Source organism: Protobothrops mucrosquamatus, unplaced genomic scaffold (genome assembly GCF_001527695.2).
Source record: "Protobothrops mucrosquamatus isolate PMUCROS unplaced genomic scaffold, P.Mucros_1.0 scaffold39, whole genome shotgun sequence".
Taxonomy (NCBI): domain Eukaryota; kingdom Metazoa; phylum Chordata; class Lepidosauria; order Squamata; family Viperidae; genus Protobothrops; species Protobothrops mucrosquamatus.
Window position 1 is genome coordinate 2,615,606 of NW_015386421.1, and position 9,337 is coordinate 2,624,942.

Sequence of the window (9,337 nt, forward strand, 5' to 3'; positions counted from 1 at the left end):
GAGATGGATTGTTTAAGTTTAGACTTTGGAGTTAGAGATATTAATATTTGTTTACTTGTATTTGAATATCAGCCTAGGTTGGTTTGGGAAGTCCGGGGGGTGGGGGGATGGGATATAACATTGTGTAATATCTGTGATGTATTTCTTCTTTTTTTATGATAAAAATAAAAATTTTATATTGAAAAAAAAAAAAAAAGAATACAGATAATATACAAAAAGCACATTTTGAAAGACTCTGTACATAGTTATATATTATTTGTCTTATGATTTATATCCTGCCCTAATTCAGCAGGTAACAGATGGCTCACATTCTTATAGCAGCATATGTACAAGTGAAATAAGATGTACATAAAAAAGATTCCTTTTCCCCCCAAGTCATCTGTGCTGAGATGAAAGCGAAACTATCTACAAAACACAAAACCTGAGTATAGCTTTAAAAAAGCATGCCATCTCAATTATAGCTCACAATTTTTAATATCTACTTCAGCAAAGGAATTGTTCGCTATTAACAGTGATTAGAGATAAATCTAGATTATAAGAGAAGATCAACCTCAATGAGTTATGCACCTTACAAAAATGTAAGTTTTGGCAACCAACAGAATTATTATGGCTTTCTTGCTAAGTGATGTATAATGGATGTGCGTGCTCGTGTTGAATCTGATCATAAGGACTTGGTTGTACATTTCAGCACATTAATGCCTGGATGGGTTGAAAAATCAGGTAGCAGATTCAGTAAATATATTATTTTACTGAAGGCCTTTTCAGGGGACTGGACATTCTGCATTCCCTTTAGATATCTTGCAAGGTCAGTTAAAAACAGCAGTCTGAAAAGAAAGCGAGTAAGATCAATAGCAAATCACTGACATTCCTGGAGAGCAGATGGAAAGCCCCCCTTATGAGAGATCTTTCCATTTACCATCACTAGAAATCTTCATTATAAAAGGCTACTTTCTTTTGTAAAATAATATATTTACTGAATCTGCTACCTGATTTTATAACCCATCCAGGCATTAATGTGCTGAAATGTACAACCAAGTCCTTATGATCAGATTCAACACGAACACGCACACCCATTATACATCACTTCGCAAGAAAGCCATAATAATTCTGTTGGTTGCCAAAACTTACATTTCTAAAGGCAAAAGCTTTAAGGAAGGAGGGAAAGGCCAACAAAGTGAATATAATGCTGAGAGAGATACCTAGCAAATGTTACATTTCAGCCTGTTTATGACTCAAAGTAATCTAAAAATAATAATAATCAGACATCACAAATACATTGCTTCCAGCAGCAGAAAATAATCAATTCCCCATCATATATACAAACCTCACCCTGCCCAGTTTGTGCATATAGTACTACCTTTACATATCTGTTACTTGCAGTTCTCAACCTTTAAGTTTAATTAAACATGAAGCATTTTTTCTGCCATTTCAACCATTTCCTCACAATTTGGAACCAGGCTGCTATATTAAATGTGGATTTAGCAACACTATCACTGATAGTGCTTTCAATTCAACCTTCAAATGACACTTTTGTTCATACATTGGGTGCTAAAGGCAATGCTATGCCTAGGCTCAATGTGCTATACAGCATCACAGAAAATTTAATTTTTCTAAATTGCCTTTTATAGAGTGTGTGTGTGTGTGTGTGTGTGTGTGTGTGTGTGTGTGTGTGAGAGAGAGAGAGAGAGAGAGAGAGAGAGAGAGAGAGAGAGAGAGAGAGAGAGAGAGAGAGAGAAAGGGGGGAGGGAGGGGGGAGGGATTTCCAGGAAGCTAACAGAACTAAAATTCCAATCTTGATGTTTCCTTAAACTCCCCAATTCATAATTAAACTCACCAAAAGCAACTATGCATATGTGAAGAGAAATAAAAAAGTAGCAGAGGCTTAATATTGGTGTTTGTTTAGAGTAATATTCATAATTTGGAACAGAAAGTATATTAAGATTCCATAAGGAAAAGCTAATAATTATCACAAAGTTTCTTCTATTGTCAAGCTATTTATTAGATCTCTTTCATTTCAGTCTCTATGGCTTTTAATAGTCCACGTTAATCAGAAGCTACTATAGGCATATTTTAACAATCTTGCGAATTAACATTTCAAACAGCAAAGCTTTTTTATATTTTAATTATTGCTTATTAGCTGCAACCAATCAACATATTACTATTCCTTTGTAATAATTCAGCATAACCCCTGCAATAGTCTTTGTCTTAAAAGTGGATTAACTACTACTTCATTCATTAAAAAATATGAGTAAAAATTACAAAGTAATAAATCCAAAATCCATACAAGCTTTCTATAGACTTACTCAAAAGTTTCTAAATTGTATGTAAGCATTCAATCTCCAAAATGAAAAAAATCTAAACCTGGCAAATTGATAAATATCTGTGTATGCATACATGTTATGAGTGGATTTTGTTTTTGTTTTAAATTTTATTAATGAATGTAATGTTTGTTTACAGAATTATAAACAAATGCATTAAAAATAAATTAAAAACAGAAAAAGAAAATATAACAATTGTTGGTGCCTAATTTTACGGGCAGTATAACAATAGTTAGCTGTATTCAATAGCTGTATTTATTCTGATCTTATAACAAAAATGCATAAAAATAAAAATACAATCGAGGAAAGGAAAAGAAATATATAAAAAAATCTGTCCCCTTTCCTCACATCAAAAATGTATAAACTAAGGTAACAACTTATCTTCTCTTAAAACAGAACAAAAAACTCTTCGTATCATATTTATAAACAGATCCTTGCAACCTAATTAATCAGTCCTGGCCAGCAAAAGTCCATTAGGAGTAGCCAGAAATAACAACATATCTATTTTAACCTTGATTAAATAAAGCCACTTTATACTGCTTCCTTTTACTTTTAACTATTTTGATAATTAATTCCCTCATATAATATCCTAGCGCATATTTTTTTATTTTTTCTTACTCCCTTCTAACAAAATCCCTCAGAACTCTAACAGCTCTCTTTTCTAGATCTAGATTAGAAAGATATCCAAGTTTGTCAGTTGTATATCATTTTAAATTATTAAGACATCAGCCAGTTTCATATGTATATCAAGTGTATATTCAGTGTAAAATCTTTTTTCCATATCATTCTTGCAGTCTCTCATTTCTAAATTCATTTTCAAATCAGTCCCAATCCTGCCTGGCAAAACGTGCTCATCTTCTATAACAGTGGTGGTGAACCTATGGTACGAGTGCCAGAGGCGGTACTTGGAGCCCTCTGTGGCCCCCTCCACACCAGCAGCCCCCCCGAGGAAAGTCGGCCCCAGGCACGGACCACCTGGAGCAGCGCAGCCAAGGACATGGCAGCCGGGCAGTGGGGACAAGACTCCACCCTTGCGCCCCGTCGCAAACAGATGCTGCTGCGGGGGCATGGGTTTAGGGCATGGCCACCATGGTGGGCTGTGGAGGTGATGGTGGCCCTGCGGGTGGGTGGGGGCGGGGCACAGGTGGAGCGGGGGCAGGGCGGTGCAGGGGTGAGGCAGTTTTTGGGCACTCGGTCTCTAAAAGGTTCGTCATCACTGTTCTATAATATATCTTAACAGTCATCTATCTATAGAGGCAGATACTTTTAAGCTTAACTTCTGGATCCATTGCTCACAGTTATTCACAAATACATCCAGTGTTAAAATATTTTGTTCCACACTGTGCAAGTCAAATTTAAATGCTCTTTTCCTGTAATTGTAATCTTTAGTTCCCTCAGGTTTCCTCCAGTGTTCAAATTCCCATTCCAGTGTTGATCCAGTGTTCAAATTCCCATTCTATCATGTTTGTCCTTAAGACTTCAAAACAGCAGCATTTTTCCACAGGAAGGATTCTCACAATCAATTTTAAAATCTTATTTCAAATCTGGATTCCTAATCCATTTATAACTTTCCAAAATCAATATACTTTTTCACTAGTTCCAAATACAAAACAAAACACTTTTTAAATGTCCTTAAACTTATATTTGAAACATTTTTCATTGTATTTTACAGCTTGTTGTTAGTCTGAATGATAGAAATCGATATTATTGAGGAACAAGAGACTTTTAGAGTTAGAACTCCACAACTAGGGGTTTGGATGGCGTGGATGCTTATGATAGCATAAAGTTAAAATTAATATGTTTTTATATCACTTTATGAAATATGCCATATTGAGAATATAGAATAGATATAAACCCAGGCTGTTCCCCAAAACATCTCTGTTGATCTCGGCACAATAGACATTCGATAGAACAGAAATAGCAGGCAAAGACAAATGGTTAAAGTACCAGAAATTATTGGAAAATTATCAAGAGGAATATAAAATTAAATCAAGAAGGCAACTAATGACAGAGGATATAGTTGTCTCTGGTTTTCTCATTTACAACTATTAAAAAGATTCAGATGGATACAAAAACAAAATAAGACAGAATTTGAAGTCTTTTTTTTTTTATTAAATTTTTTATTATTTTCAAATATAATAAAATATAAACATGAATTTGATGGATATAAATACAAAACATCAGTATACAAAAGAAAATATAATTTACGTATGATCCCTGCTGCCCCCTCTCCGCTTCCCCCTCTTTCACCTGCCAAACCTTCCTCCCCCTAAACTCTCAACCACTCCACCTTCCTCCTTTCACTCCCTACTTCCCAGCCTCTTTCTCAAGCACCAACCGGAAGCAGTTTGGGGTAACAGCAAGGATCATCCTCATAAATATACTTCCAAAATAATTAATAAACACATCAATTCTTATATATTTTTATCCTTTTCCCCCCTCCCCCCCCGGACTTCCCAGAGCTAAACCCAGGAATAATTGCAAAATAATTTTAATCTATCCAAAGCTATCCATTCATACGATAAACAAATATAAAATTACTATAACTTTAAAATACAATAATAAACTTATAAAAATTTAATAATTAATCAAAAGCAAGATGATAATTTCTCAATTCATATTTTTTCTGAATATAGTCTATCCATCTTCTCCATACCAGGATAAATGTCTCCTGTGAGTGATCCTTCAGGTATGCGGATATTTTAGCCATTTCTGCAAAGTGTGAGACTTTCTGTCTCCAATCATCCANATCCCTACAAGTCCACCAAATATGGTAATAGGTCGCATCCATATTATCACATCTCCAACATTTTGGCTGCAAATTCGGATACATGCAAGATAATTTTTGAGGATCCAAATGCCATCTATAAAACATTTTATAAAAATTTTCCCTTAAATTCTGAGCTTGGGTAAACTTAACATTTCTAACCCAAATTGTCTCCCAAGTAGAATTTGAAGTCTTATATTGATTATATATTGATTATGAATATGTACTTGCAAAAACATATAAACATCTGTTGAAATTTGAAAGAGGAAGAATGGGTTAAAGAATGTATGATAAAGTGGGCTAGGAATTTTGGTTATAATATATAGATGGTTCAATGGAAAATTATGTGATTAAGAGGAATGAAAGTTACATTATGTTGTGATCTTAAAGATAATTTTTATAAAATGATGTATCATTGGTACATGATGTAAGAGAAATTATTATAAAACTAGCTGTACCCGGTCATGCGTTGCTGTGGCTCTCGTTCACTCAGCCAACAGATGGCGCTGTTTTTCAAAAAAAGCATGTTTTTACCTGTCACAGGTGTGACATCTATATAATAGTAAGTATATAAAAACACGCACGTATTCAAATGCAACGTTGTGTCAAAATTTCAAAGCAATCGGTGAAGAACTTTCGGAGATTTAAGATTTTGAACAAACGAACATTTACATTTTTATTTATATAGATCTATAAAAGCATTTAAATTTTGCAAATGTGAACAACATGAAGATACATGTTATTGTGCTTGATGGGCATATAAAAAAAAACCCAAAACATTTGATTCAAGTACATACATAGATACTGAGAATTTTATACTTTTATATTCAATTGAAACCAGAATTTCTTCTTTTTAGGGTTGATGGATAAATAGTTAGAAAAAAAGCTACAAAAGATTGTTTTAGTATATGATTACTGCAGCAAAAGATTGTTACATATACAAAGATGGAAAGATTCAAGATTACCCACCATGGAGGAATGGCTGGTGAAATTGACAGAACTTATTTTGATTAGAAAAGTGTAAGATCTACATTTATTGGTCATTGGAAACCCCTTGTCTTGTTTTTTTCTGTGGGTGTAAAACTGAATTTGTGATTATTGTTTTGATGATCAGACAGGATAGATTTATAGAAAGAAGAAAGTCAGGATATAAGTCAGGAAGACAACTGAAAATACAATTGTACTTATAACAGCCATTAAGAATATCAGAAGCCACCACTTTAAACTTTATATCTTTCTTTATATCTTTCTCTTTTTTAAAACTTTCTCCTACTTTTTTCTTATTGCAATGTTATTTTTATTTGTTTTTGTTTCTTTTGTTCTATTTTATTTTGTATTAGTTCTTACTATTGCTGTTAATAAAATAATGTTATTATTACTTTTAATAAAAAATAAGATGGATGGATGGATGGATGAATCTTTCATCAAGGATTTAAAGAAACACATCCAGTATATCTTATCAAAAGTATCAATTGGAAGTTTATTAATAGTTGAAAAGCAATTAATTAGCAATTTTCAAAAGCGATTAAGACATAATGTTTGGCAGAAGTTTGTGTTCATCAAACCATATTGTGGTTGAGTTTGGTGGACATCCTTGACTTCCAACACTCATCTCATGAGCCAGTTGCAGAAATCTCAGTTCCTGCAGTTTACTTAGGAGGAACAGCTGCCTGAACTGGGGAATTTCATTATCTCTCCTTTACTTGGTGAGGTTTAGCTGGTCAGAAAAATGGTCTCTGATCCAGTGAAATTAGAAGACCATGATGCGCTCCTTTAGATAATTGTGTCCTAAACTATTACATATAATCACCATTTTGAATTGGATTTAATAACAATAGGAGGCCAACATTGTTATAGAATATAGAACATAGTTCTGTTTAGATAGGAATGTGGGCAAACCATGCCAGATTCATTTATAATAACTAAATTTCTATTTGGTCAAATCTATGTACAGTATCATATCCCAGAGATTCCTTTCCCTCTTTAATTCAGTATGTAGATGAAGTACTTTTTTTTTCAACTAACAACTTTTGTACTTTCTACAGTGTTGCTCACAAATAGCAACAATCAACGCACAATGCCTTTGCATTTTGTACAAAAGATTCTGAAGTCATTAAAATTTTAGCTTACTAATTACTAACAAATAATGCTCACAATAATAATGAAGAACAATCAAATATTTTCCCACAAAAAAATACCTCAGCAAAAATATCTTATTTTTAAAATCCCATGACTCCAAATTAGTCATGATACAATTTTCTTAAACATTACTTTTGTACCTTGGATGAACCATAACACATTTTAAAGGTTCCAGGATAAGTGAGGCAAATATGTTGTATTTTATCCAAATTTCTGACAAGTCACAATTGCAAAGTTTTGTAACATTAATTCAGCAGCTAGAATGCAGAAGAAAGAGTTAAATTTTCAAAAATTCCAAATGTATGTTGTTTTTCCTATTAAAATGCTAGGCTTCGTGGGAAAAATGGTCAAACTTCAACTAAGGCATAAAATATTGAAATATTTATTAAATGATTATGCAATATTGGAATTCAACATTATGCAAGCACAAGCAATAGAACACAGTCAAACTAGAGTCTTGGACTTCAAGAGAGCTAATTTCAATAAACTTAGAGAGAGCTTGGGAAGGATTCCATGGATGAGAATCCTCAAGTGGAAAACAACTCAAGAAGCTTGGGAAATTTTGAAAAGTGAGATAATAAAAGCCCAGTCTAGCACAATACCAACGAAGAAGGAAAATAACAGCTCTCAAAAGAAACCAGCATGGCTGTATAAAGAACTCTCTGATAAATTGAAAGACAAAAAGGACAAGTATAACAAGTGGAAAGAGGGGCACATAACTAAGGCAGAATATCAGCACATAGTCCGAGCCTGCAAAGGTGAAGTGAGGAAAGCTAAGGCTCAGAATAAACTAAGGCTTGCGACAAAAGTCAAAAATAACAAAAAAGCTTCTTTCAACATGTAAAAAACAAGAAAAGAGACAAAGAAATGATTAGCCCATTAGTGGGAGAAAGCTGCAAGAAGGTAATAAGCAACAGGAAATTACAGACCTGTCAGCCTGACCTCAATACTGGGAAGATTCTGGAAAAAATAATCAAACAACGAATCAGTGAACACCTAGAGGCAAACAAAGTCATTACCAAAAACCAACATGGGTTTGTCAAAAACATGCCAGACAAATCTTATCGCATTCTTTGACCAAGTGAAAAAATCAGTGGACCAAAGGAATGCTGTGGATATAATTTATTTGAACTTCGGTAAGGCATTTGATAAGGTAGATCACAACCTACTACTTGATAAGATAGAAAAATGTGGGTTAGACAGCATCACCACCAGATGGATTCGTAGCTGGCTGACCAGCCGTACTCAGCGTGTAATTCTCAATGGAGCTGCATCTACATGGAGGGAAGTGTTCTAGGTCCAGTGCTCTTCAACATCTTCATCAATGATTTAGATGAGGGGATAGATGGGGAACTCATCAAATTTGCAGACGACACCAAACTGGCAGGAATAGCCAACACTCAAGATACAGAAGGATCTTGACAGACTTGAACATTGGGCACTATTTAACAAAATGAAATTCAATGGTGAAAAAAGTAAGGTTCTACATTTAGGCAAGAAAAACCAAATGCACAGGTATAGTTTAGGAGGTACCTTACTCAATAGTAGTAACTGTGAGAGGGATCTTGGAGTCCTAGTGGACAATCACTTAAATATGAGCAAGTAGTGTGCTGCAGCTGCCAAAAAAGCCAACACAGTGCTGGATTGCATTAATAGAGGGATAGAATCAAGATCACGTGAAGTGTTAATACCACTTTACAATGCCTTGGTAAGGCCACACTTGGAATACTGCATCCAGTTTTGGTCACCACGATGTAAAAAAGATGTTGAGACTCTATAAAGAGTACAGAGAAAAGCAACAAAAATGATTAGGGGGCTGGAGGCTAAAACATACAAGGAATGGTTGCTGGAATTGGGTATGTCTAGTTTAATGAAGAGAAGGACAAGGGGTGACATGATAGCAGTGTTCCAATATCTCAGGGGCTGCTACAAAGAAGAGGGAGTCAAGCTATTTTCCAAGGCGCCTGAAGGCAGGACAAGAAGCAACGGATGGAAACTAATCAAGGAGAGAAGCAACCTAGAACTAAGGAGAAACTTCCTGACAATTAGAACAATTAATCAGTGGAACAAGCTGTGAATGCTCCAACACTGAAAGTCTTTAAGATATTGGACA